The 27845-nt window shown below is 33.9% G+C and overlaps 1 long non-coding RNA gene across 1 annotated transcript; it reads right to left on the bottom strand.

The window, feature by feature from the left end:
* Positions 1 to 23791: 23791 nt before the first annotated feature.
* Positions 23792 to 24900, bottom strand: LOC120280355. The gene is made up of 3 exons (XR_005542325.1): positions 24777 to 24900; positions 24254 to 24339; positions 23792 to 24170 (listed from the first exon to the last, which is right to left on the bottom strand). It is a non-coding gene; the product is annotated as an uncharacterized LOC120280355 (long non-coding RNA).
* Positions 24901 to 27845: the final 2945 nt, after the last annotated feature.

Here is a 27845-nt window from a genome sequence, read left to right on the forward strand (position 1 = left end):
CCGATGGATATAAAACGGTTTGTTCAATAGAAGACGAGGTTGACTTCCAACGGATGTGTCACTTGCACTCCATCTTCAAATGCGCTGTAGTCGATCTTATTGTCGAGACAGATGATGTGCCATTGTCGAATCCTACTGAAAACGAGTTTTTCTCGTTGTAAGTTCCTTCTCTTTTATTTTAAGTTGTATAAGTTAATTATTGTTTAACTGTGCAAATATATGCTTAAATATATTACGCTTAAATTTAAACATTGTCTATCCGTTTAAGTTCTTCTATCTCTGTTTAAGTATTTGTGTTAACGTTTAAATTTTTAATTTATCATTTAAATAATTTATGTCTCTGCTTAAATATTGATCTTGTTTAAGTGTTCGTGTTCTACGTTGTACAGGTTCAAGTTGATACGCATGTTATGCAACCGCCATGAGCAAGCGAGCAAATGGGAGACCTACTTATGCCTGGACATACATTCGAAGGTAGAGATACTTGTTTAGGAAAGCAAAAATCTTCATGTTTGTCGTTGTGTCGATGATCTTAATAGACTAAAAAGGATCGAGTCGCAAGTGTCCGAGGTCCGACTAGGCATTGTAAATGTTTAAATATTTTAAATGAATGAAACAAACTTCTTTGAATGTCAACTTTTGATATTTAAACAGACACATATTTGTGTTAACGTTGTACTTAAACAGTTTGAGAAACAAAAATGGCATTGTAAATAAACAAATAATTAAACAACAATGCTACTTAAACAGACGATATACCATTGTCAAATCCTACTGAAAACGAGTTTTTCTCATTGTAAGATTCTTCTCTTTTATCTTTATATAGTTGTATAAGTTGATTACTGTTTAACTTTTCCCGTCTCTGTTTAAATACATTCTTTTCCATTTAAACATTGTTTTATTCGTTTAATTTATTTGTCAATATTTAACTATTTATATTACTGTTTAAAATTTTAATTTATCATTTAACCATTTTATGTCTCTGATTAAAATATTTATCTTTTCTGTTTAAACTGAAGTGTTGGCAGGTGGCAAATGGCAAGTTTATGGTATCCCGTGCATAAAAATTAATGACAACATTAAATTTTCTAAAATTTAACATAAATATCGGAAGACCCCTTTCTCGTTAATGAGAAAAGCTCAGTCCCCCGTGGGTTTCCCTTTTTTTTCTCGGATCTGAAGCGTCAACCTGCTTGTGGAGTTCACACCATAAATGAGAAGGAAGACCCCTTCCCCTGGACACCCCCTCCTCCTCACCCTCCTTCTCCTCCTCTTCTTCCTCTGTTTCTTCTCGGATATTCGCTTCAGTCAGTGAATTAAGCTATCTTTTCTTGGTCAGGGCGAAATGCGCACCTAATTGCCTAAATGCGGAGAATTCTCCAGCGGAGGATGACGAGCAAGCAATTAGGCGGGCATTTCGCCTTGGCAAGAAAAGAAAGTTTCCACTTAAACTATGTGTCTAGGATATTCACTTCAGTCAGAGCACAAGTTAAACTATCTATTCTTGCCCAGGTCGAAATGCCCGCGTAAATGCCTTAATGCGTGGATTCTCCAGCGGAGGATGACGGGCGATTCGACTTGGGCAAGAAAAGAAAGTTTAACTATCTTTTTTAACCTTTTTTCTATTTAAATATCAATGACTTTGCTTAACCTTTTTTAACTGTTCGTGTTCTACATTGTACAGGTTCAAGTTGATGCGCATGTTATGCAACCACAGTGAGCATTAGAAGGTAGAGATATTTGTTGAGGAAAGCCAAAATCTTCATGTTGTCCGTGGTGTCGATGATCTTAATAGACGAACGAGGATTGACTCGCAAGTGTCTGAGGTCTGAGAAAGTATTGTAAATGTTGTAAATGTTGTAAATATTTTATTTGAAATGAAACAAACTTATCAGAGTGTGAACTTTTGATATTTATGTTAAACAAAATCGCCTTACTATTTAAACAGAGATAATGGTGTTACAAAAAATAAAGATGTTTTAACCGATATACAAATTATTTCAACATTGAATTAATAGTTTAAACACGATGTCAATGAAAGCATTCAATTTAAACAATAACATATATTTAAACGGTTTATATATATCTTTAAACGATATACAAACTATTTAAACAGTTAACCGATAGTTTAAACACTATATATAATTATTTAAACATAAAAAGCTTGACATTTAAACAGAGAGGCATGCTAATGTGAGAACTTCCCTTGCACTCGAGCTGCCGCTTGTGGGACATCACATCCTCCATTTAGTTTGTACTATTTGGTACCCATGAGGTACCCAAGAGGATTGATGGGATCTCTGTCCTGTCTTACATTTTGGAAAAATATCCATCTTAAACATGATGTCAATGAAAGCATTCAATTTAAACAATAACATATATTTTAAAACAGTTAAATCAAAATATTTAAACGGTTTATACATATGTTTAAACGATATACAAACTATTTAAACAGTTAACTGATAATTTAAACACTATATATAATTATATAAACATAAAAAGCTTGACATTTAAATAGAGAGTTATGCTAATGTAAGAACTTCCCTTGCACTCGAGCTGCTGCTTGTTGGACATCACATCCTCCATTTGGTTTATACGATTTGGTACCCATGAGGTACCCAAGAGGATTGATGGGATCTCTGTCCTCTGGTAGGTTTTGGAAAAATATCCATCTTAAACACAATGTCAGTGAAAGCATTCAATTTAAACAATAACATATATTTTAAAATAGTTAAATAGAAATATTTAAATAGTTTATACATATGTTTAAACGATATACAAACTATTTAAACAGTTAACCGATAGTATAAACACTATATATAATTATGTAAACAAAAAAATCGGAAAGAGGAGGAAAAAAGTACAATGGCTCCAGTAATATTTGTCCCTAGGGATTACCCCTTGTCTGTCACTTCAAGTGGGTTAACACTAGTTTATTACTGTTTTGCCCTTGGGATGGAGGGAAAAGTACCACCCAATCATATCATTTCTAACCTTTATGCATACAACTGTGCACTTTTTTGTTTGTCTTTCTGATTGCTCTTTACATCTTCTACTTCTTCTTCTTTTTCTTTTTCTTCTTCTTTTTTTTCTTCTTCTTCTTCTTTTTGTTCTTCTTCTCTTCATTTGGTTTGTACGATTTGGTTTTCGACCGATATATTTGGAGAGTTTTTGTGGTATTGCTAGATACAACAAGGAGGGAAGAGTGCTAATGTTCACGGCTCAGACTTCTTGGGACTTGGTGTTAGCTGAGATATGTGAGCGATGGGGTCTCGAAGTTTTCGTTGTCAGGGTGAAGTTTATCACACTCAAAACGGTTTGTCCAATAGAAAACGACGTTGACTTCCAGTGGATGTGTCACGTGCACTCCATCTTCAAATGCGCTGTAGTCAATCTTGTTGTCGAGACAGACGATGTGCCATTGTCGAATCCTACTGAAAACGAGTTTTTCTCGTTGTAAGTTCCTTCTCTTTTGTTTTATCTAGTTGTTCATGCTCATTATTGTTTAAGCATGTCAGTCTCTATTTAACAATGTGTAATATTCGTTTAAGTTAATTATTCACTATTTAGCTATTTAATTTAATGTTTAAAACTTTAATTTATCACTTAAACATATTTTTTTATCTACTTAAAATATTGATCTTTTTCAATTAACTGAAGTGTTGGCAGAAATTCAGATTCTGCGAGGGCTCCCGTTCAACCCCATGGTGACCATAACGGTGTGGGATGTCTTCCTTCCTCGTCAGAGTATTCTGAAGTGTTATCGTTGGATATCGAACAACGTTTTGACGGTGTTGAACATTTTAGAGACGTATTTCAAAATTTTGCAATCAAACGGAATTTTGACTTCAAATTAATAAAGAATAAAAAACACCAGATGACTGTGGAATGCGTTGCCGATGGTTGTCAATGGCGCGCCTTCATGCATCAAAAGAATATAATAAAAATACTTTCAGAATCAAGACAATCAACCCGTCACACACTTGTGGTGGTGGAATAGGTTCGGTGTCACATTCGAAATCGTCCAAAATATGGGTAAGCGCACAAGTGATTCAGAAGCTCAAGGACCGGCCCTTGTACAAAGCCATCGACATTTAGAAGGATATGTTGCGGAAACATGGTGTCCACATACTATACAAGCAGGCTTGGTTGGGAAAAGAGCATGCCCGAGTGGTCCTCGACGGCAGTGACATCTCCAGCTACAATTTGTTGCTTTGGTACGTGGATAAGGTGGCTGAGACAAACCCCGGCAACATTGCGATCGTCAAAAGAGATGGTGATCATTTTAAACGTGCATTCTTTTTTTTCAGAGTGTGTATTGTGGGATTTAAGAGGGCTTGAAGGCCGCTGCTGTTTCTCGATGGTACCCACCTCCTTGGAAAGTATCGAGGTACTCTACTGGATGCCACAAGTAAAGATGAAAACAATGGTTTATTTCACATCGCCTTCGGTATTGTTGACAACGAGACCGATACCAATTGGACTTGGTTCATATCCAAGTTAGGTGATGCTTTATACGATGAAGGAGATTATCATGAGATAATTACCTTCGTGTGAGACAGGTCCAAGGGCCTTGTGAATGCAATTGCGAGAGTCTTCTCTTCGTCGCCACATGCATACAGTCTTCGACATTTGGAGGCCAATTTTATGAAAGCCAACGTCAGACTTGGGAAGACATTAAGGGAGGAGTGCTGGTCTATATGCTTTTACATTGCGTGGGCATCCACGGCTAAAGAATTAGATGATACCTTGAATGAACTTCAGTCCACATTAGCCGAAGCCCGTCACTGGTTGATTAATAAATCGGATATGGCACATTGGTCGAATTATCTGTTCAGAGGTGATCGTTGGGGTAAAATGTGTTCAAATGTCGCGGAGTCGTTCAATGCTTGGATCAAAGAAGCTCACCATTTACCGGTGACAAAAATGGTCGACTCCATAAGGTATTCGAATGTTGATTTACACTTAACATTTGTCGTTATCCTTTAAAAGACTTTATAATTGTTTAAATACTATTTTCTGTGTTTAACAATTATTTTCATCGTTTAAATATTTATCCTACTGTTTAAAATATTATACCAATTATCTAATTATAACTGTCTTTGTTTAACCTTGTTTGAAATTTGTGTTCTATGTTGTATAGGTTCAAGTTGATGTGCATGTTATGCAACTGCCGTGAGCAAGCGAACAAATGGGAGACCTACTTATACCCAAACATACATTCTAAGGTAGAGATACTTATTGAGGATAGCCGAAATTTTCGTGTTGGTCATTGTGTCGATGATCGTTATGAAGTGATTGACTAGTGCAGCAACTCTGTAGATCTTGCCATCAGAACTTCCTCATGTCGAATGTGGCAAGTTTATAGTATCACGTGCAAACATGCTTGCATTGCAATAATACAGACAGACACCAACGTTCATCAATTTATTAGCAGGTACTTTACCATCGACAATTACAAACTCACGTATAAGGAAGCTATATTCCCCATACCCGACGATGACAAGCCTTCGGACAGAAATCGTGAGCTTTGTTTGCGACCGCCTGTGACGAGAAGGCAGCCTGGGCATCCTAGATGAAAGAGGATCGAGTCGCAAGCATTTGAGGTCCGGAGTTACATTGCAGCCGCTGCCACGGCTCTGGTCACAATCGTAGATCTTGCAATGAAACTGTCGCCAACTAGGCTTTGTAAATAAGCTGATTTGTAAAGAGAAACAAACTTAATTGAGTGCCAACTTTCCATATTTAAACAAAGAAACTCTTATTCTTGACAATGAACGCATTTAGTTAAACAGAGACATTGTTATTTTAAACAGAGACTTTGTAAGTTTAAACAGTTAACACTGATATTTAAACGATGATTGTTAACGTTAATCAATAAAACTGAAAGGTAAACAATGAAACTGTAAGTTAAACAATAAACTGAATTGAATTTAAACTACTTTTATAATTGCAAACAAACAAAATTTACATTGACAAAATTTGACATGTTCTTCGAAAACAAAAATAATGAATTCGATTTAAACTAGTTTACATTTGAAAACAAACAAAAACAAAGAATTCTATCAACCCGCTTGAGAAGACCCCCTTTTTCTCATGGACGCCGGTTGCCCTCCCCTCCTTAAGTATGCGGGAAACATACTTTAATATCAGATAAGGGACTTGTATCTGCGATAGCCATAGCTTCTCATCGGCGAGTAATTGCTCGATAAACCGCATGACATAGATGGCGTAGTCGACACTTCCTTGTTTTTGTCATGGGGTTTCCATGTCGTGAACTAGTGGGTACTTTGAGGTCGCTGAATCACCAAACTCCATATCGATACAAATGTCGAATAGACTCCGTTGTCGAGGTATACAAGTTGAGATTCGAATACCGATTATTTACCAAACACTATTAATCAGACACAATTTATTAAAGAACTTACCATTTCGGACACGTCTTTATCGTACTCCACGCTTTGGCATGAAGAATAATGCATGTATTCTTGTTTGTCTTTGTCAAGGATGACGACATGGAAATGGCCATTCATGATTATCGGGAGGATGACAATTTGAACATTATGCAAGTTGCGCGCGACATCTCTGATCATAACCATAGTGGTTTCATGTGTGTTGTCCTGTTTTGATATAAACAGCGCCAGTGGTCGTGTGATAGAGGCGCGCTTCTTATAAAGATATGGCACTTTGCTCAGCGACTTTTGTATTATGCATACGAAAGCGTCCATCACATCGTCTGAGACAATCTCCTTCCCCTCAAGCAGAGTGTATAGTCTGTCCCGTGTGGTGCTGAGAGCGTCATTCTTCCACACGACAGTGCTGAGATTAAACGATAACAGATATAATTAAATAATATTTTAATTATTTAACTGATATAGCAAAGTATTAAATGATATTACAAATACTTAAACGTTAAATAGATATATTAAATGATAATATATAAACATTTAAACAATAACATAAAAACTTCAAACTTACTTATCCATAGGGCAGTTGAGAAAGATCCTTATCAACTCCTACTAGTATTTGTTAAGCCACGATAGGCCCACCCATTTTTTTTTCTTTGAAACAAAGACTTTTCGAGTCTTCTCGTCTAATTTTTTATTGCCTACGATCATATCTCTGGTTGCTTGGTCAGGGTCATCATGCGGCGCCCTTGTTGAGCCTTGACCGAGTTCAGCACCACCAGCATCTTCCTTCGATGCGGGCACGATGACAACATCAATTGTAGACATATCCTTACATGTTTCTTGTTGTTGTGGGATTGTGTCTGCCTTCGATACGGCACTGTCAGCCATTGGTTCCACCGTCCCTATGATTTCGTTGACAACAGAGCCAACGATCTTCTCAACCGTGGCCACGGCAATAGCATCAATGAGAGACACACCCTTAGCTGGTTCTTGTTCTACAGGGATTGTCTCCATCTTTGATGCCGTACTCTCGGCCGCCGGTTCCACCGGGTTGGGGATTTCGTTAACAACAGAGTCAACGATCTTCGCAACCGCGGCAATGGCAACATCATCTACAATCTCCTCCATTGTCACGGCCATGTCATCAACGACTGACGGACTCGATACTTGACATCGACCGCCCGATGGTGTTGCTATTGTTTCATCGTCAGCCGGCGATGGAGACAGAGGCATTATTGTCCATCTCTTTTTCACAAGTTTCTTCGAATGTGGCCATCTTGGAATGGCTACCCTGATGATGTCATATTCGTTAAATTCCAACGCCTCGAGTATCTCAGGTGCTTCATTTCTTTAGAGGGACGGCGCAGTCGATTGTGACAGCCCTTCCAATGCCTCAACCTGAGCGACAAACCGAGGAAACTCGGTCAACAATATTTGGCACGTCTGCTGAAGAGTTGTAGTGACATCTTCGCCTACTACCGTCGGTGTGGCTGGCATGATCAAGGAGACTGTCGTTGTCGTGGTCGGGGGGGGAGGTGTTGTTGCAATCGGGCGGGGTAGGAGAGGGTTTCTTCGGCGTCGAGGAATGCATGCGCGTGTTAGGCTGGAAGTAGGAGAACGGCGTCGAGCGCACACGGAAGAGGCTATCCTCTCATCCTGCCTTTGAGCAAGTGGTTCCGGAGCAATAGCATCCATCAGTCGGTTGGCCTGAATAAATATATCTTCTTCAGCATTCGCCGGAACCAGCTCAAGAAACTAACATATGTAAACCAAACAATTTCAGCGAAATCATTCCGTTTAAACAATATAAACTATATTTAAACAGAGTATACATATAGTTAAACATTATCGAATATATTTAAACGGAGAACAAAATGTTTAAACTTTTATGAATCAGTTTTACAATGTAAATAAATAAAGTTAAAAGCTAAATAATATGTTTAAACATTAACTACTACGGTTAAACACATTGTTCATGATTTATTACCTTTTTTCCTTCGAAAGATGACAAACTAGTTTCTATCGTCGCTGGCTTCCGGTAAGTACTTTCACCTTAGAATAGCATCCTTGGGATCTTGCCAAAACGGACTTTCTTTCCGGTTCCGGTCAGCTCATAAAATCAGATGTTAAGCGCGATCGAGCAACGCTTAATATACCCTATGCTGGTCTTCTTCCCCGCGCATCTAGCTTGCACTCGAGCGACTGCTTGTGGAATGTTCTCCATAAGCCACTTGTGCATCGCCTGTGCCCATGTGTATCACCCCATGGCGGGTAGATCATCGACATAATCAATGATCCAGTTCAGAACCGATCATGATGTATTTGGGAAAAGGACTGTACCCATGAGGTACACTATCAGGAGTTTGACAAAATTTTCTTCTTCTCCCCTCTGCCGAACAAGTTGCTCAAGAGTGCTCTTGATGGAGTCTCTGTGTCTCTCGTAGGTTTTTAATAAATACCTCCCTTCGAAAGCTTAGCGGGTTTTCTTCTTCTGAAACACGACTGCGTCTCCATGGCAATGCAGACCAAGAACGAGGGTCACATCTTGAGGCCTGAAACTCAGCAGGCTTTCCCTGATCCTGAATTTGTTGGTGTGGCCATCGTACCTTTGCAACAGAAAATCAAGAAGGGTTCGCTCTTGGAATACAGCTTCCAACTCGGTAAATGCTGCAAACGGTGTCCTTCAGATGATCACCCAGTATCGAGGAATCATGTGAACTTTCAATTCAGTCAAAGTCTCCACTAGCGGTGTCAAGTAACATCGCCCATTAACTAGGTTGACCGCCATAATCACTAACCTGTGACAATGACAACACATTCAGTAGTATTCATAACTTTTTAAGAGGGAAATAAAAGTGTTTAAACGGTAACATGTCAGTACTTAAACAGAGACATCATTTGTTAAACGGAGACATATTTTGTTAAACAGAGACAACAATAGTTAAATGGTGACATATGTTTTTAAACCACAACTCATATCTTAAACAGAGACCTCATTTGTAAAACCGTAACCATATCCAATGAAAGGGGAAACATATATTATAAACATTATACAAATCATAACAATCAAAAAACTAATTCGATCGTGTACGCAGACGAAAATGTAAAACAGAAAAAACCCTAGCCGAGAAATCTCCCTGCGGACTAACAAAACCCCAGCCGATATATCCCCCTGTAGGCTTCAATGTCTTCCAATAAAAACATAACCACAAAATAAAATCAAAAAATCTTCTTTGTAATAGAATAGTTAACATAAAGCTATACTCACAACTCCTTCAATACCTTAGATTGAGAACTGATGAAATGTCGAATACTTGCGCGGGACTTCTTCTTCGAGACACCTGTGGAAAAGGAAAAATTGAAATTACAGAGGATGTTCCTGCAGAGATGAAAGGGAAAAGCTGAAGAGCTGAGTTGATAAAAATCAAGTATACGGCTCTAGTAAAGTTATCTCTTGGGATTATTCTAGCCCCCACTTTCTCTCAAACCGCCAAAATGATAGAAATGCCACGACTTCCCATAAGCGGGCAATTTCGTCCATAAAATTTAAAAATCACTCTGTTAACCACCGTTACATGCTTTGGGGGTTTGGAAGAGAATAAATTTAAAAGGAAGGGGTTTGTAGAGATTCCCAAATTAAGAGGGTATTTTTGGAAATATTGCAAACTTTGGGGGTCTTTTTGGCAATTTTCACGTATTTTTTTCTTTACAAAGAATAATAAAATCCTTACCCCATATATTCTCGTTAGGCCATCTTCAATCCAAAACTCTATATTTTGCACTTCAATACACAAAAATATAGCTTCTACAGTGAAAGTTTCTCCAACCACCATCTATATTTTTAATTCTAAAATAAAATATTCTAAGAATATTATTTTCACTTCACAATTTATATATTCATACTATTAATAAATTTAATTATCTTTAATTTTTTTCACTTCTAACCATTGAATTTAAATATTATATTATTTAAAATATAAAATTTATTTTTATATTTTGTATAAATATTTATTAAACATAAATTATGATTGATAAACTACAAATATAAATACATACATTACATTACATTAATTACTTAATAAAAACATAACATGCAAACAAGTATCATTAATGAAAACAAGACATTATTAAAAACTAAAGTAGCACAAGCTTTTAATCATCTTCGTTATTTGCATAGTGTGACTATAAATGTTCAATCATTGCATTGCAAAGTGCAATATGAGTGTTTTTGTCCTCAATTTTCCTATAACGACCAAGAAATTGTTCAAATCGAGCATCTTCATCTTGTACCAATTCAACTATTGGGTTTGACACTTCGCTTACATCCACGATTGGTGCATTGAGATCTCTCTCATTCATCCTCGATTATCATGTTGTGCATAATAATGTATGCAATTATTATATCATGCAAGATATTTTTCCTCAAAAACTGTGCTAGTCCTGCCACAATTGCAAAACAAGATTGTAGGACACCAAATGCCCTTTCGACGTCTTTTCTGCATGCTTCTTGTCTCATTGAAAAATATTTTTTCTTCGGAGTTCATGGTTGATGAATAGTTTGTACAATAGTAGACCATTTTGAATATATGTTATCAGCTAAATAATATCCCATATGATACTCATTTACTTGAATAACGTAATGGGCAGGAGGAGCAATACCTTGTGCTAGGTTGGAAAACAAATTTGATGACTCCAAAATATTTATGTCATTGTTGGTGCCTGGCATAACAAAATAAGCATGCCATATCCAAAGATTATAATCCACTACTGCTTCAAGAATAATGGTTGGACATCCATACCTTCCTCTATATTGTCCATCCCATGCTGTGGGATAATTTTTTCCACTTCCAATGCATACACTCCAAATTTCCTAACATTTTTGGAAAACCACGTTGTTTTCCAATGTATAAAAGTCTTGCAATATCATTAGCATTAGGTGATCTAAGATATTGCTCAGTGAAAATCTTTACGATGGCTTGACAAAATCTTTTGAAGCTTTCAATTGCAGTTGATTCACCGATTTTGATGTATTCGTCTGTAGCGTCAGCAGGTAGACCATATGCCAACATTCGAAAGTAACAGTAATTTTTGTAAACTAGATAACCCAACTCGACCAAGACTATCACAACGTTATTGGAAGAAGTTATCATGGTCCTTAACTGCCTCAATAATGCGAAGAAATAAACTTCGTGACATCCGATATCTTCTGCGAAACATTTCAATATTATATCATGGATTCTATGAAAAGTAATCATTCCACAAATTGCGATCTGTTGCTTCACTGTTACGATTGATAACAACATGCCCTGGAAAAGAGCCACCATGGGAGCAATGATTGTTCAAATGACAAAGGGTTAACTCTATTATCATGTTATTATTTTGAATAACATGATGCATTGCATCTTCTTCCACTGAAAATAGATCATACATCCATAACATATTATCATCATCATATGAAAATGATGATGACAATATGTTATTTTTAGTATTCAAAGTTCCTCCAATGTTGTAATTTATTTTGAGTATATGTTTATGGGCTCTATGAATAGAAAGAATAATAAAAAGGTCAATTTATAAGAATTGGGGTAAATTATTGAATTCTCTTATCTTCTGGCACTGGGAAGTGTGACAAGATAGGGTTTAATAATTTGAATTCAAATCCAACAGTGTCGATGCTAGATGAAATCCATCCAATGGTTGCTAAGAAGATAAGGTGGCACATTATTCAATTCTCTTATCTTTATGGCATTGGAAAGTGTGACAAGATAGGGTTTAATAAGATGAATTCAAATCCAACGGTGTCGATGCAGATGAAATCCATCCAACGGTTTCTAAGAAGATAAGGTGACACATTATTCAATTCTCTTATTTTCTGGCATTGGGAAGTGTGACAAGATAGAGTTTGATTATATGAATTCAAATCCAATGGTGTCGATGCAGATGAAGTACATTCAATGGTTGGTAAGAAAGATAAGGTGGCACATTATTCAATTCTCTTATCTTCTGGCACTAGAAAAGTGTGACAAGATAGGGTTTGATAAGATGAATTCAAATCTAACAGTGTCAATGCAGATAAAGATCCATCCGATGGTTGCTAAGAAGATAAGATGGCACATTATTCAAATATTATGTTGCCTATATAAACAAATTCATGTCATCTCTCATGTCAACCAATATTATCAAAAAATCTCACTTTCATTGTAACCAAAGAAAAATGTCTAAACAATCTCGTAGTGCGGGGTACTCTTCTTATGAAGATGTCCATCTCTGTGAAACTTACATGGAAATGACTCAAGACCCCATTATTGGTATGAACCAGTCTTTAGAACAATTATGGTCTCGTATGGAGGAGAACTACAATTTGACAAGAGATAAATCTTGGGTGGAACGTTCTGCTCGGTCTTTATAGTGTAGGATACAAACAATAGAAAGGATAGTGAAAAATCGAACGGATGCATTCGACAAATGGAAAATTAAATCCGAGTGGTGCATCAAACCAAGATATTGTAAGTATTTTATACATTTTATTCTTCATAAATTTATATTTTTACAAATATATAATTCATAACATCCTTTATAGATGAATCGTGCAAAAGATGATGCTTTTGGATGATCCTAACTATAAGAAAGGGTTCAAGTTTGATCATGTGTGGCACATTATAAGAAACTTTGAGAAGTTTAAAAGATAATATTACGACATCTAGACAAATTAATCGAAAGCATGGATTTGACTATGTATCATCAGAATCTGACAATTCCACGCAAGAATCACAAGCACCAGAATCTCCTAGACTTTCTTAATTTTCTCTTAACTTAGACGATAGTGTTGGTGGCTTACCTTCTAAACTCCCAATCGGACAGAAAAAAGCCAAATTAAAGAAAAAAACAGTTGACAAAGTAGCATTTTCTATTAGTCGTTTAAAAGATGATAACTCCAAGATTATAGAGATGTTAGAGAAGACTAATGTAGATCGACAAATGTTCTTAGAAATGTGGAACAAAAATTTTGCTTTTCAACAAATGAGATACGAGGACAAAATTTTGATGTGAGACTTGAATTTTATACCTGATCCAAATATCCGTGCTTGTATACAAGCACAACAAGGAATTTTACAGTAAAAGAGGACATTTTCAACACCCACCCCCTTCTAGATCTAACATGTTTAATGATATCTTTGGAAATATTGGTGGAAGTGGTGATAACATGCCAGATTATTAGACCCATCTACTTCATCTTTCATTAATTGTATTTTGAGTATTGTGGTTTTTTTTCTTATTACTATCGATGATAGTCTATGTTATGACTATTTTTTATGTTTTTATTTTATTATTTGTGTAATTTTTGTTAATTTTAATCAAACTATATTTTGTGTATTATTTTCATTAATTTTTTATTTTTTATTAATTGAAAAATACAAACTTAAATTATAAGTTATTAATTTAATTAAAATATAAAATTTATAAAAAATAAAAACAAAAAAAATAAAAAAGAAAAAATAAACCAAAAATTAAAACTGAAAAACAAGAAAATAATAAAAAGATAAAAACTAAAAAATTAAAACTAAAAAGCCAAAAAGATAGATAAATAATAAACTAAAAATTAAAAACTAAAAATAAAAAATATAAACGAAAATTAAAAACTATATAAACTGAAAAATTAAAAGTGGAAAAAAGATAAGATAAACTGAAAAATTAAAACTCGAATATTAAAAACATATAGCATGCTACAGCGACAAACAACATGTTGCCCATCGTCATCAGGCTTTATATTTGTACGAGTTTGGCACCGATCGAGCTAATTCTACGCCAAATTTGGGTTAAAGAACCATACATCAAGCAGGGTTGGAGATGGCCTTAGGTAGGCTATAATAGTCTAACTATTGCAACATATGCATTTTCACACTGTCGTAGAAATGATTAGGGATGGTAATGGGTAGGGTATGTCAAAGCCCTTACCAGTACCCGAAACCCCTATCCTTACCCGTACCCTCCAAGGTTAAAAAAAATCATACTCTTACCCTTACCAGCAGGGTACGGGTATATTCACGGGCATGGGTACCAGCTTACATGTTGTTCAAATTACCTAAATTAATAATAATAATAATAATAATAATAATAATAATAATAATAATAATAATAATAATACAATGTTTAAACACATGTCCATAGATTCAAAATTACAAGTTGATACATATTTGTTTATCTTAAATCATATAATCACATAAAAATTATATGTAACAAATTGATTTATATAAAATAACAAATTAATTGATTTTCATTGACATCTATTTAGGACTCAACAACAACTCTACCTTTTTTGCTTATGTTTAACTATTTTGGTTTTTATTTTAAATTTTTTTCATATGTCTTTGTAAATTAATTGATTAATTTATATATCCAATTGATTTCTTATTAGCATATTATTTTTCAGGATGTTGTTACAATTTATAGAATAAATTATTATGATATTATATTTTATATTTATTTTATAATGTATAATTTTTTAATTTAATTATGATTCTTAATATATATCCAAAATTCAATTTTGATAATATTATGCTCTATAGGATTTAAATATATAAATTAAATAAAATTCAAAATAATATATTAAGAGAAAAATTAAAGTATTATTTTCAAATTAATCACCATGAAAATGGATTTTGGTTAAATTACTACATTGTAGGTAAATGTTTAGCTTAATAAAAAATTATATACATACAAATATATATATATATATATATATATATATATATGAGGGTAAGGTTATGGGTATGGGTTTTACTCATACCCTCTTCAACGAGTAAGGGTATTGGTAAGGGTATCGGGTAGTGTAAGATAGGGGCATACTCTTACCTCGACCCATACGCACTCAAAAACATAAACGGGTGATACCCGGTACTCATACGTTTACCCAGCCAAAGAGAGTAATACCCTTTTTGATAAGGTATCTACGGGTACGAGTATACCTGTCGATAGGTAATAGATTGTAATCTCTAGAAATGATAGACCACTTGTTCTTGCAAATGCCATTCATACACCGAATTTGGAACATTTTCTTGCCACATATTTAGTCTTATAGTTTTCCCAATTTCTATGGGGGAAGTTTTGGTTATTTTGGCCTCTCATTGGACTCCCAAATCTAGGATACCAAGGAGCAGCACAATTGGAGTCAGAATAACCCCTCAACTGACTGTGTTACCACCATACAGACGATCAAAGCTTATAATAACACTATAGCTTGGGATCACGACAATATCATCCTAGCTATCAAGTCCAAGCTGGATTGCTGTCAAGATCTAATATTTGAAGCCACTCCAAGAGAATCAAATTCAATCTTAGACAAGCTTGCCAAGTTCGGTCACCTTAACCCATAACCAAGCCTCTTCTGACGTGGATTGATAAAAAAAAACTCAAATTTTTAGAAGCTAGATAAAAATAGTCATACTTGTAATAAGTGGTAGATTCAGAGGGAGGGAAGGGGGACAAGGGTGTGCTCAGGCACCCCCTTTACCCATGAATATATATATATATATATATATATATATATATATATATTACAATATTAATAATTATAGTTTGCATTGTGACACTAGTGTGTATACAGCAAGTGCATGGGTGCCGAAGTAATAAAGTACTCAAAGGGTAGGTAGTCTAATCCACAGGGAATAGACTCTAGAAACAAGTAGTAATGCTAATTAGCTAAAGTGATAATCAAATGGTGATTGTGTTCAAGATGTTAATGAAATTAAACGACAAGAAAATAAGCAAAGGGTAAGAGGAAGAGATAATCAATGATAAAGCAGGATACTCGGACAGTGCTCCACCTAGGATTATTGTTTCAAGTGCAAGACTAACACTATGCTTCCCTAATCAAGATTTAAAGAGTCGTGGAAATCCAAAAGCATACAGTCCCAAATCTAAGGTCAACCTTGCCTAGCCTTCTACGTATGCCCCGACAGAAAGGAAAACTCTCAACACCTCACACTGCGTGAGACTGCTTGGGGTTCTAGGGATTCCAAATGATAAATCTTATTCTCAAATCTAGATCAAACCCTTTGGTCCAGGCGAAAGATCCCTAATCACAATTAAGGCCCAAAGGAAAAGATCTCTCAATACTTCACTCTATTGTGACTGCACAGCTAAGGCCCAGTGGAGAAGATCTATTTACACATACCAAATATATGGTCTTGATATGATCTTGCCTTCAAGTTGTAACAGATACCAAAAAACAGTTCCATCAAAATCTTCAAAAAATTTGCCTCCAATCCAAGGCTCCTTGCCTTGCCATATCATCAATTATGCCACATCACAATGGTTGCCACATCACCTTGTCTTGGTGTCAAATTATACCAATTAAAGTGCATTTGCGCTAACAATTCTCTAACCCAACTCCACCATCGTCCACCCTAGAACTACCAAACCCGAAATAACAAGAGGGGATGGAGATGTTATTAGGGGATATGGATCCGTACATGAATTTCAATTATGCAGTTCGACAACTCGAGAGAGAGAGAGAGAGAGAGAGAGAATTGTTCTCTGAAACAAGTTTAAAAAGGAGAAAATTATCACTCTATGCTATGAGGGTTGTTCTCGGTAAACCCCATCTCCATGTTTGCCTATCAACCCACTAAAGACCCAGAGACATGCACAAGCCTCGGTGGAATAAATGGGGATGGGGCCGCGCTCACGTGGGCGCTGGAACCATCCATACACAACCACTATTTACAACTCCCAGAAATGTGCCCTCAGCCGAGAATCGAACTCTCACCACTCGGTGAGAGCTCTATCGGCGACCAGTGTACCAATAGACCCAAAGGTCGTTGATGTAGTGTTACCTTCTTGTCTATGCTTTTTGGATGTGTTTCCCATTCACACTTGGCTCTGATTTTCAAAAGGAGGCAATCTTATTGGCCCTGGAGGAGCTTATCCACAATGGCTATCTAGACTGATGTTCTTGGCATGTTAATAAAAAAAAAGAATAGATAATCCATGTATTTAATCATAAAGCTTACTAGAAATTGGAGAATAAATAAACAATTAATTGGATGTTAATCATGAAAATGCAACAAAATGTAATTCCGTTATTAAACAGCATGAATCACCTAACATGGAGGTTGTTAAGAAAGCTGCTAGTCAATACAATGCACTTTTACAATCAATCTATTATTTGCTCATGCATTTTTCCTCTTTTTCTATGATAAGGATAACAGTTATGTACAACAACTAAATTTTATCTTCATTGCTTTTGTTGTTAAAACCGTGCAATGTAAAATGAACAAGCAGGGCTCACAAATACAGAAGGTTGATAAATAGATACTTTTATTCTTCTAACTTGGTACCACAGTTAGATCAAAGGCCAATGGCAATGTCAATTGGGAATAACTAATTAACACTACAAGAAAAATTCTAAATTGACAAGTAAAAATTGTACCAAATTTATCACAACATTTGGTGTAAAACTAACAAATTGTGCCAAATATATAATTTATTAAAAATAATATTTTAATTTTGTGTCAAATACCGTGTCAAATTTACAAATTTAATAATTTTTACAAGACCATGTCAAATGTTGTGCTAAACATAATATTTATTTTAAAAGAAATAATTTAGCAATGTCGTGTCAAATGTCATGCCAAAAATATAAATATAATAATTTACTAATACCATGCCAATATATATAACAATTTATTTATACCATAGCAAATTAAAATTTTTAAAACAATTTAGAAAAAAACACATTGCCAAACAATTAAATTTTTTTTTTCAACTATATAAAATTGTTCTTAGAAAAAACAATCAAACAAGTCCTTTGTTTTTTTAATTTTTTTAGTTTTTGAAACACGAGGATTATTGTCAAAAATTTTTTAAAAAAGGGCAAATATGTTTTTATTATTTTATTTTCAAAATATGAAATTGAAAAAAAAAAGAATTGATAATAATAACAAATGACCCTAACAAATATGCTTTAAGAGTTCAGCTAAAAGAAACTCGGTTTTTCATATTTGGAGTTATGTAACTAAACCAAACCGATAATAATAAACTCTGTCTCCCATTCTCCCAGATTTTATTTTATATACATAGTTAAAAATTATAAAGAATGGGTTCCAAATTCATCGCTACTTATGCATATTTTATTTTCTAAAATTCATTCTATTTAAAAAACAGTTAATACATCAATAAATTTTTTGTATTTTTAGTATTTTTTAAATTATTATTCATATTTATATATTTAACTTATTTGTAAAATTTACACATAATTTTAATAAAAAATAAGATATTTATAAAATAATGTAATATCTACAATATATTTTTGAAAAACAATTATTATTAATAGTTAAGGATTTAAAGTTTTTAATGAATTTTTAAAAATAATTTTTAAAATACAAATTTTTAATAGAAAATTACAAATGGATTTTAATTCCGTTTCCAAAATTTGCAACGGACTTCAAATCAATTTTTTGTAAAATTTATAAGTAATTTTAATATAAAAAGATATTTATAAAATCATGGATTATATCCATAAAACATTTTTTTTAAAACAATTATTATTAATATTTAAAGATTTTAAGTTTTCTAATGAATTTTTTTAATAATTTTTAAAATAAAATATTTTTTATAGAAAATTTCAAACCGATTTTAATTCGGTTTCTAAAATTAGAAATGGAAAGAATGCCCATTTCTGATTTTATTATATATATATATATATATATATATACACACAAAAACGATTGGATTCTAAATTCATTGCTACTTATGCATATTTTATTTTTTAAAATTCATTTAATCTAGAAAATGTCAATATATTTATTAAAAAATAATTTATATAGTGCAATTTTATTGAGAAACAATTATTACTACCATTTATATATTTAAGTTATTATTGTATCTATCTGAATTTTATAAATATATTAACTTTTTAATGAAAATTATTCTACATATTTATATATGTAAGTCATTTAAAAAAATTTCCATTTAATTTTAATATAAAAAGATATATTCATTCTATAAAAAAAGAGTTAATATATTTGTATAAATTTTATATATTTTAAGTTTATTGTTAATAATTATAAATTAATATTTCATGAAAATATTTAATAAAATTATATTTACCAAAATTTATTCACAAAAATAAATTTGTACAAACAGATCTAGGGAGTCATTTATAATTTTACAAAGGAAGAAAGATCCGTTTTGTAATTTTATTGTTTAATTATATATAATTTATTTTTAAAATTCATTTTATTTCAAAATAGTTATTAGATTTAGAAAATTTATATATTGTATATTTTTTGGAAAACTTTTTATGACTTTTCCTATATTTAAGTTATTATTATATCTATTTTAATTATGTATATATTAATTCTTTTAAGAAAATTATTATACTTGTATATATATATAAGTCATTTAAAAACTTCGCAAATAATTTTTATCCTAAAAAGTTATACTTTTAAAAGGTGTAAATAATCTATAAAACTTATATCTAAAAGGAGTAATTAATATTTTTATACAAATTTTAAATTTTAAATTTCTAATTAAAAATTAATATTTCATGAGTACAATTAGGAAAAATTTATAATTAGTTAAATTGATTCCAAGTAATAATTTTTTATTGAAAAAATATAATCAAATTTCTAATCCTTCCAAGAAAAATCATACACATACATAACAGTATTTTCTCAATTTTCCAAATCATCTTTAAAACAATACTTTAAAATATATAATTTGTATAAATATATTAAATCCTGATAATGAGACTTGGAATTGGTGTGAAGAAAATTGTGTTAGATGGGTTGTTGAAGCATTCTAGGACTGTTACAATTAATGAAGAAATACAGCAGCAATAAAGCCCAGGTATTATTTTTGCAGGAAATTTTAGTGATGGCAGTACCTCATCTCTAGTATCTCAGCAATTAGAGAGTAGTAGAACAATTGTTGATGAATCTCCAGTACAGAAAGTCGGGTCCTTGAAAGAAACTTATGAAAGTTGTCCATTTGCTCTTATTATTTCGAATCCTGTATCATTTGAAGAAGCAAAGCATTATGAGGAGTGGCAAGAAGCTATAAAAATTGAGATGAATTCAATCCAAAAGAATGGGACTTGGTGGTTGTGTGAATTACCATATGACGGGAAGGTAATTGGAGTTAAGTGGGTGTATAAAACAAAATACAAACCCACAGGAGAAGTAGATAAATTCAAAGCAAGGGTAGTAGCCAAGGGTTATGCACGGGAGTATGGTGTAGATTATGGAGAGGTGTTTGTACCTATGGCAAAGATGGATACAGTGAGAATGCTATTAGCTCTAGCTGCAGTTAAAGGACGGTCAGTATTTCATTTAGATGTTAAATCAGCTTTTTATTTTTTAAATGGAGAAATTAAGGAGGTCTATGTAGCTCAACCATAGGGTTTTGAAATTTTTGGGATGGAACAAATAGTGTATAGGTTGATCAAAGCTTTGTATGGCTTAAAACAAGCCCCAAGGGCCTGGTATGGTAGACTAGATGTATGGCTAATGAAGCAAAATTGATCATACTTTATATAGAAGAAATGAAAGAAATGGTGATATGCTGTTAGTTTGTGTATATGTTGATGACCTAATATATCTGGGGTCATCACTCAGTTCATTCAAAGAATTCTATCAAGCAATGAAGGGTGAATTTGAAATGAATGATCTTGGCCTCATGTCTTATTTTTTGGGGCTTGAAATTAAGCAAGATTTATCTAGGATTTTTGTCACTCAGAAATTGCAAGGCTGTATCTGTGCCTTTCACCCAATGCGCAAAGGCTGCAGTTATTTGAGCAGTCAGAGGCCATTGATGCAACACATTATAGAAGGCAATTGGAAAGTTATTGTATTTAACACACACACACACAAGGCCTAATATTATGTTTGTTGTCAGTATCTTGTCAAGGTTTATGCGTCATCGTAATAAAATTCATTTGGGAGCAATGAAGCATGTACTCGGTATATTTCTGGAACAGCTGAGTTTGGTATTCTGTATGAAAAAGGACTGAGTTGTAATTTAAATGGCTTTATTGATAGTGATTGGGTGGCAGCTTACTTGATAGGAAAAGTACTATAGGGGTTGTGTTTAATCTTGGCTTAGGAGCAGTCTATTGGTCTTCTAAAAAGCATGATGTGGTTGCTCTATCTACAGCAGAGGTTGAATACTATGCTTTGGGAGCTGCTTGTTGTCAGGCAATTTAGGTGAAGCAAATTTTGCAGGACTGCGGTGTGATGATTGAAAAGTCAGTTGCTATTAATTGTGATAGCAAAGCATGTAATAGCTATTGCCAGAAATCCTGTGTTACATAACAAGACCAAACAAATAGCAATTAAGTATCATTTTATCAGGGAATTAGATCAAAATCAAGAAATTCAACTGTGTTTATGCAAATCTGAAGAACTGCTGGCTGATATGCTCAATAGTTTAACAATTTGCAAAATTAGCTTAGTGTTTGCAGGCTTCAATCAAGGGAGAGTGTGTTAGCAGATGATTGAAGCAATGAATGTGGTGTTGCAAGGAAGATATCAGTATCTAAAGTGGAAGTTGAGATGTCTGCAGATTTGTATGAGTCCTGAGTTTGGTATTCAATCATGTGTTTTGTTTAGAGTGTATTGTATTTATAGTAGTTATGAGCAGGAGGGAAAATGTGAGAAGAGTTGAAGTTAAAACAGATAGCTCTAGTTTCATCATCAGGTGATGGTGTCTTTAGTTCAAGGCACAACAATGTGAAGTTATGGATGATGACATGTTTTATCAAGTTTGTGACAGATGTTTTCCACCATAGTCTTAATGGATAAAATATAAGCTTGCTGTAATTTGGGAAAGTACTTCTAATGTAGTGATGAATGTTTTGAGTGTTGTTTTTCTCTTTATTTTCTTTGATTTTCACTGATTTTCTTCTCTATATCTGTGAGCATTCGTAACAGTTTTTCCAGTATCTGAATTTCCTTCCTATCATGGATATCTTGCTTAATTATAGTGTTGATTTTCTGATTCTAATCCATTCAACTTTTAGACCTCAGGGATTCAAAAGAAACAGTTTATGGTACTCTTGATGCTTGAGTAGCATTGGAGCAAGAGTTTCCTTTGCCTATGCTCAAGAGAGCATAGCTTGTTTCTATTTTAGTAGCTCAAACAAGTATGTTATTGTGAATTTGTTATCTATCCTATTTTAGTAGACTGAAATTTATGATGTTGGATTTAGATGGGCTTTTATTGTTTGTTTGGTTTATGAGTTGTGTTATCCATGTGTGTTCATCATGGATATATAGACCTTTTTAGGTGTTAAAGTGGATGCTAAGCAAAGGCCAAGGAACTACAATGGGAACCTATGAGCAGCTAATACGTGCTTTAGAAAAAGATGGCTGGCCAGATGAAGCACACAAAGTCAGTCATGATCTGTAGCAATAAATTGTCTTTATCCTTGTCAAGGTTTGCAGCAATGAATTTTACACAAATAGTTTGCCTGTCAAACTGGAAACTTACTAGCATTTGAATTAATCCACATACCTTGAATTTGTTTGATATGTTGTTTTCTAGCTTTTCAAAGGTCTAGAAGAATTCAATCATAAACCTCCACGCAAATCGATTGTACTGAAAGTGGAAGATGCATTTGAAATGCTGAGCTTGTCAAGAGGATAGAGTTTCTGAAAAATATAGTCATTTATTTAATGAGATAGTTAAAAGACATTTTAAGAAATCTCGAAAAGCATTGAGGAAGAATGACAAGCAATCATGTAAGTAATATTTCTCCGTCTGCATTTTCATAAATTCAATTCTCCTTTTAAGTCATCAAAATCATTTAGCCTACCCTTCAATCTGTGTTAGAAAAATATGTCCTCCTTTCATGAGTAACCTCTTATTGTTATTGTATGAGATACATGCAGATGTTGTGTGCCCAGTGATCTGATACATGTAGTTTGTATAATCAGTTTAAGTTTAGTTAGAGAAACATGAACACTGTTGAAGTTCATCACCAATATGATTTACAAAAGTGAACTGATTCAATTATAGTCATAAAAATTATATTGCTAACAAATATTGAATACCAACTAATCTCTATATTCATAATCTTTTACCAAATAATTATATGCAATAATTGGCTGATTCATATCCCTGCCAAAATATCTTCGGATAATTTTTGTTTCTTCTTTATAGTATCTACAGTAATTGGCTGATTCTGTCAAAAATGGCAAATAAGCTTAGGTTCCATTTTGCTCAACTCTGTTCCGCCAGTCAGACTCTGCTTCTGTGTGTTGGTAGAAAAACAAAGTTAGTCTTAAGCCATCATTGTTTTCTTAAACCTAATGAGTGAAAGTCATATAGTTGTTTTTGCATCTCAAAAACACTGAAACAAAGAAAAATAGCTATGCAGGCACATCTCTCGTGATGTTTTCATTATACAACAAGGATATTTTTTACTTGATAATGTGATCACATTATTGGTGGAATAAATATAAAAGAAACTAACAAAACAATTCAACCCTGCCAGCCAACAGATACAGTGGTAGAAAATGTCATAGATTTTGCCTTTCTAGTTGCATATATTCCAGTGTCAGTTATAATATTAAATAGATCATATATCTGGTTGAAAAGGGTCATCACCAGAAGATGTAAGACATAAATATTTTCATCATCCCTTTTGCTTCTTTCAAGTGTGGCACGGAGAAAATACCACACTTACCATGGACAAGAATAACTGGTTTTCTGCATTTCAGACATCTGCCCATCAGAATGCATACTATCCTCCTCTTTCTGCATACAATCAAAGAGATGATTTTGCAAAAAAAAAAAAAAGAAAAATCTGCAAATCACGTTTTGATGAGATTAAGTGAAACCTTTTTCAGATGGCCATTCATTCATGCTCATATCTTGAAAGCCATGAATCTGATAGAACAGAGAATAGTTGTTTGCCTACAAAGAGCTGCAATATTTAAAAATTAAATGGTAAACCAACAGCAAATAGATCAAAAAAAGAAAGAAAGAAATTCAATAATGCAATGTAAAAAATCAAACTGGAGTGTCATTACAACGTCCATCTTTATTTAGAATTTTATTAATTCAATCAGCAGTCTAGAATGCATTCTCAGTAGCAAATTCAGCAGGTGGGCATTTTAAACATCTTCAATGCCAGGATGCATGTGGACTTCTGTTTTTCATATGTAATGAATATCTTAGCAAGCAGTGGAATATGCAAGTAAATCTGCAGGAGAATTTCCATGACTCATGTGCAATCAAAGAGATGATTTTGCCAAAAACATCATCACTCTTATGATTAGAGATTAGAGCATTCAAAATAAATAATTAAATATTGATTTCATATATGAATGCTTACCTTTAATGCAGCTTCTCTATGCTTACCTTTAATGCAGCTTCTCTATTTCCAGGTGTCACAGTTGGACAATTAGCATCCTCAACATTGATTGCTTGAACTATCCCTTTATCTTTTAACCTCTCTGAGATCGTAGCGGCTAACTCAACTCCACAGTAACCATCCACAACCAACAATAGAGACACGTATAGAGCTTGAAGCAATACCAAATCCCTCTCTCTCCAGAAGTTTTAGCCTGCTATCAACTTTCTATAGCCATCAAAGTATGATTTTAGAAAAATGAAAAAAATTGTCACAAACCACAAACATGGACAAATGATTATATTAAACCAATGTTTACCTCAAACAATTATATTAAGCATTCAGACTTCACTTAGGAAGGTGTACTCAAAATTTCTAATTTCTTCATCAGGTGATTTAGACGTTTATAAGTTCCGCACCTTTAGAAAACATCCACTGCACCATTGATCATCACCAAGCAAAGAATACAAGATATGAACAAACTATTCAACAAGTTAATACTGTAAATATATTTATTTTAAGACATTATAAAAGAAATCAGTATCATATAAGATTGTTGACACTTTAGTCACTAAAAACTCCAGAAGGAATCTGAATTTCTAAATCATAGAGTGATCTTCTAAGTAAAAAAGCTCAAAAAACAATAAATGAAGAGTCAAAAAGCAAAACTAAAGATAAATCAGTAAGCAAGGGAGGGCATTCCCATTCAAGTATACATTCCAAACAGGAATGTTTTAACATCTCAAATCCAATAATAATATGCTACCTGCTACTTCAGTAATTCATTACTGTATCAAAGTCCAGATAAACAAATGAGATGAGAAATTCATACAAGATAGCATTCCATAGTGATATTACAAGTTCTAGTGTGCAGCCAGTAAGAAAATTACATCATGGATGTTCGATTATCTCATATCTGACAATAATATGATACTTACTGCCTTAGCAATCATTACCATATCAAAGTCAAGCAAGTATAAAGTATAATAGTTTTTTTATTCATATTAATGAGAAAATTACATCATGCAATGAGAAAATTACAACATTAGAATTTTTAGACGAAACCAATGAGAAAATTACATCATGCAATCAAAATTTATTCAATTGATGTATAAAGTATAATAGTTTTTTTATATTCATATTAATGAGGAAGAAATCAATAATCCTGTCAAGCATAATACCATTTAACTACTTTGGAGATCCAAATTACTTGCACTAATATACCAATTAAGCATTTAATGGGCCATCAAATGGTATATCAGTGCAAGTAATTTGTTTTGGCGATCTAAGAAACCTGCAATACTTGTATTTGTCATTGAATATGATGAGTGGAGTAATTCCCGAATCCTTTGGCAATCTGAAAACCTAAAAGCAATGATGTAATTGAGAATTACAATGGATCTCCAAAACTCCATGCTTGTACTAATTGCAAATTATTACTGAAATGCCAAAATGAAACCTCAATCGTGTTGGGTATTGGGCTCCCTTCCTATGTGGAGAAAAGCCTAAATGGTCCAAGCCCATTAGGGTTCACTTTATTAAGTGTTTTCCATCATATTAGGGTTAAGAGAGTGAAAAATCTGGAGAGATATAGCAGCGGCAAAGGGAATAACGACAGATTTTCTCAGGTTCGGATTTGACAGGGGCAGCAACTTCAAGCTGGTGTTTGGAGGGTCAAACGAAGTCTGATTGAGCTAAAATTTTGTGGCCATGTTCGGGACTTGCAGAGCTTGATTTTCACTAGACGGTTTGTGATTTGGCTTCTTCTAGCTCGAGATATGAGGGTCAAAACAGAAGCTGCAGAATATTGCTTTTGCTTCCGATATAGCTTGTTTTAGCTATTGTTTTGGTCAAGTTGTATTTTTCTTATTTATGCTTGTTCTTGAGACTCTCTTGTACCCTGAATTTGATCATTGTGGAGCTTGGCTTGGTCAAGATTGACCCGTGGTTTTTTGCCTTTGATTTAAGGGTTTTCCATGTAAAAATTCGGTGTCTTGTGTGATTGCAATTTTGTTCTGTTTAGGTTGCTATCCTTCATCAAGAGAGCTTGAGATTGTTTATTTGTTATTAATCTATTAAGATTGTTGCTTAATTCACATCACATCGATCTACTTGCAAAACTCTGGCACATCTACATTCAATCAAATATCTGAAACCTTAAGTGACATAATGCAGTGTTGAAATATATATATATATATATATATATATATATATATTCTATTCATCATTGAAATTTTTTCTGAAGTCTAACACATATGAATTTTATTGACCTTTACAATCAAAGTAGATGAAAATGTATTTCACATTCACTCAGTTCAGTAGAAATGACAGTCCTCTAAATTAGTGCTCTCAAGTAACCTCAACGCAGTATGATGTTAAACAAAATCAGCAATCTCACGCAATATCAAGAAACAAGAGATAGTGATGGTGGGTGGTGATGATGAGGCAGTGATGGTAGACGATGATGATGATGATGATGAAGGGGAGAAGAAGAAGAGGATCAGATTCAAGATCACAATAAGCGTACCTACGATGAGGTGGTGGATCACGATGGATTTGGAGGGTAGGGAGACGGTGGTGCAGCTGAAGAAGATGATCGGGATCAAGTGTTTGGTGGCTGGGAGGATGGCGTTGATGGTGGGGGGTATGGAGATGCAAGATCTGCAGAGGGCATTGGAGTTGTAGGGGGGACGGAGGTGACCGAGGTGGTGAGATCAGCGGAAATTGGCAATGGTGATGGCGGTGATGGTGATGGTGCCGATGAAGGAGGTGACGAAGAAGGTGGGATGGAGTTGAATGTGATGGAAGTTGAGGAAGGAGTTGGAGAGGATCTTATGACATTGAAATCAATGCCACCCAATCAATGCTTTCCCGCGGCGATGCAAAGCTTAGGTTTCAATGGGATTGGGGATTAAGGTTTGAAAAGGATGAAGATGAGATGGGGTTGGGGTTGTAGCCATTGTTTAAGATGGGGTTTAAAAGGGTTAGTCCTAATTATTGATAGTGAAATGAACATAATCAATAAGGGTCACCTTCAATCAAATTTAATGAATCAATTAAGTGTGGCTAGCATAGAC

Source organism: Dioscorea cayenensis, chromosome 2 (genome assembly GCF_009730915.1).
Source record: "Dioscorea cayenensis subsp. rotundata cultivar TDr96_F1 chromosome 2, TDr96_F1_v2_PseudoChromosome.rev07_lg8_w22 25.fasta, whole genome shotgun sequence".
NCBI classification, from domain to species: domain Eukaryota; kingdom Viridiplantae; phylum Streptophyta; class Magnoliopsida; order Dioscoreales; family Dioscoreaceae; genus Dioscorea; species Dioscorea cayenensis.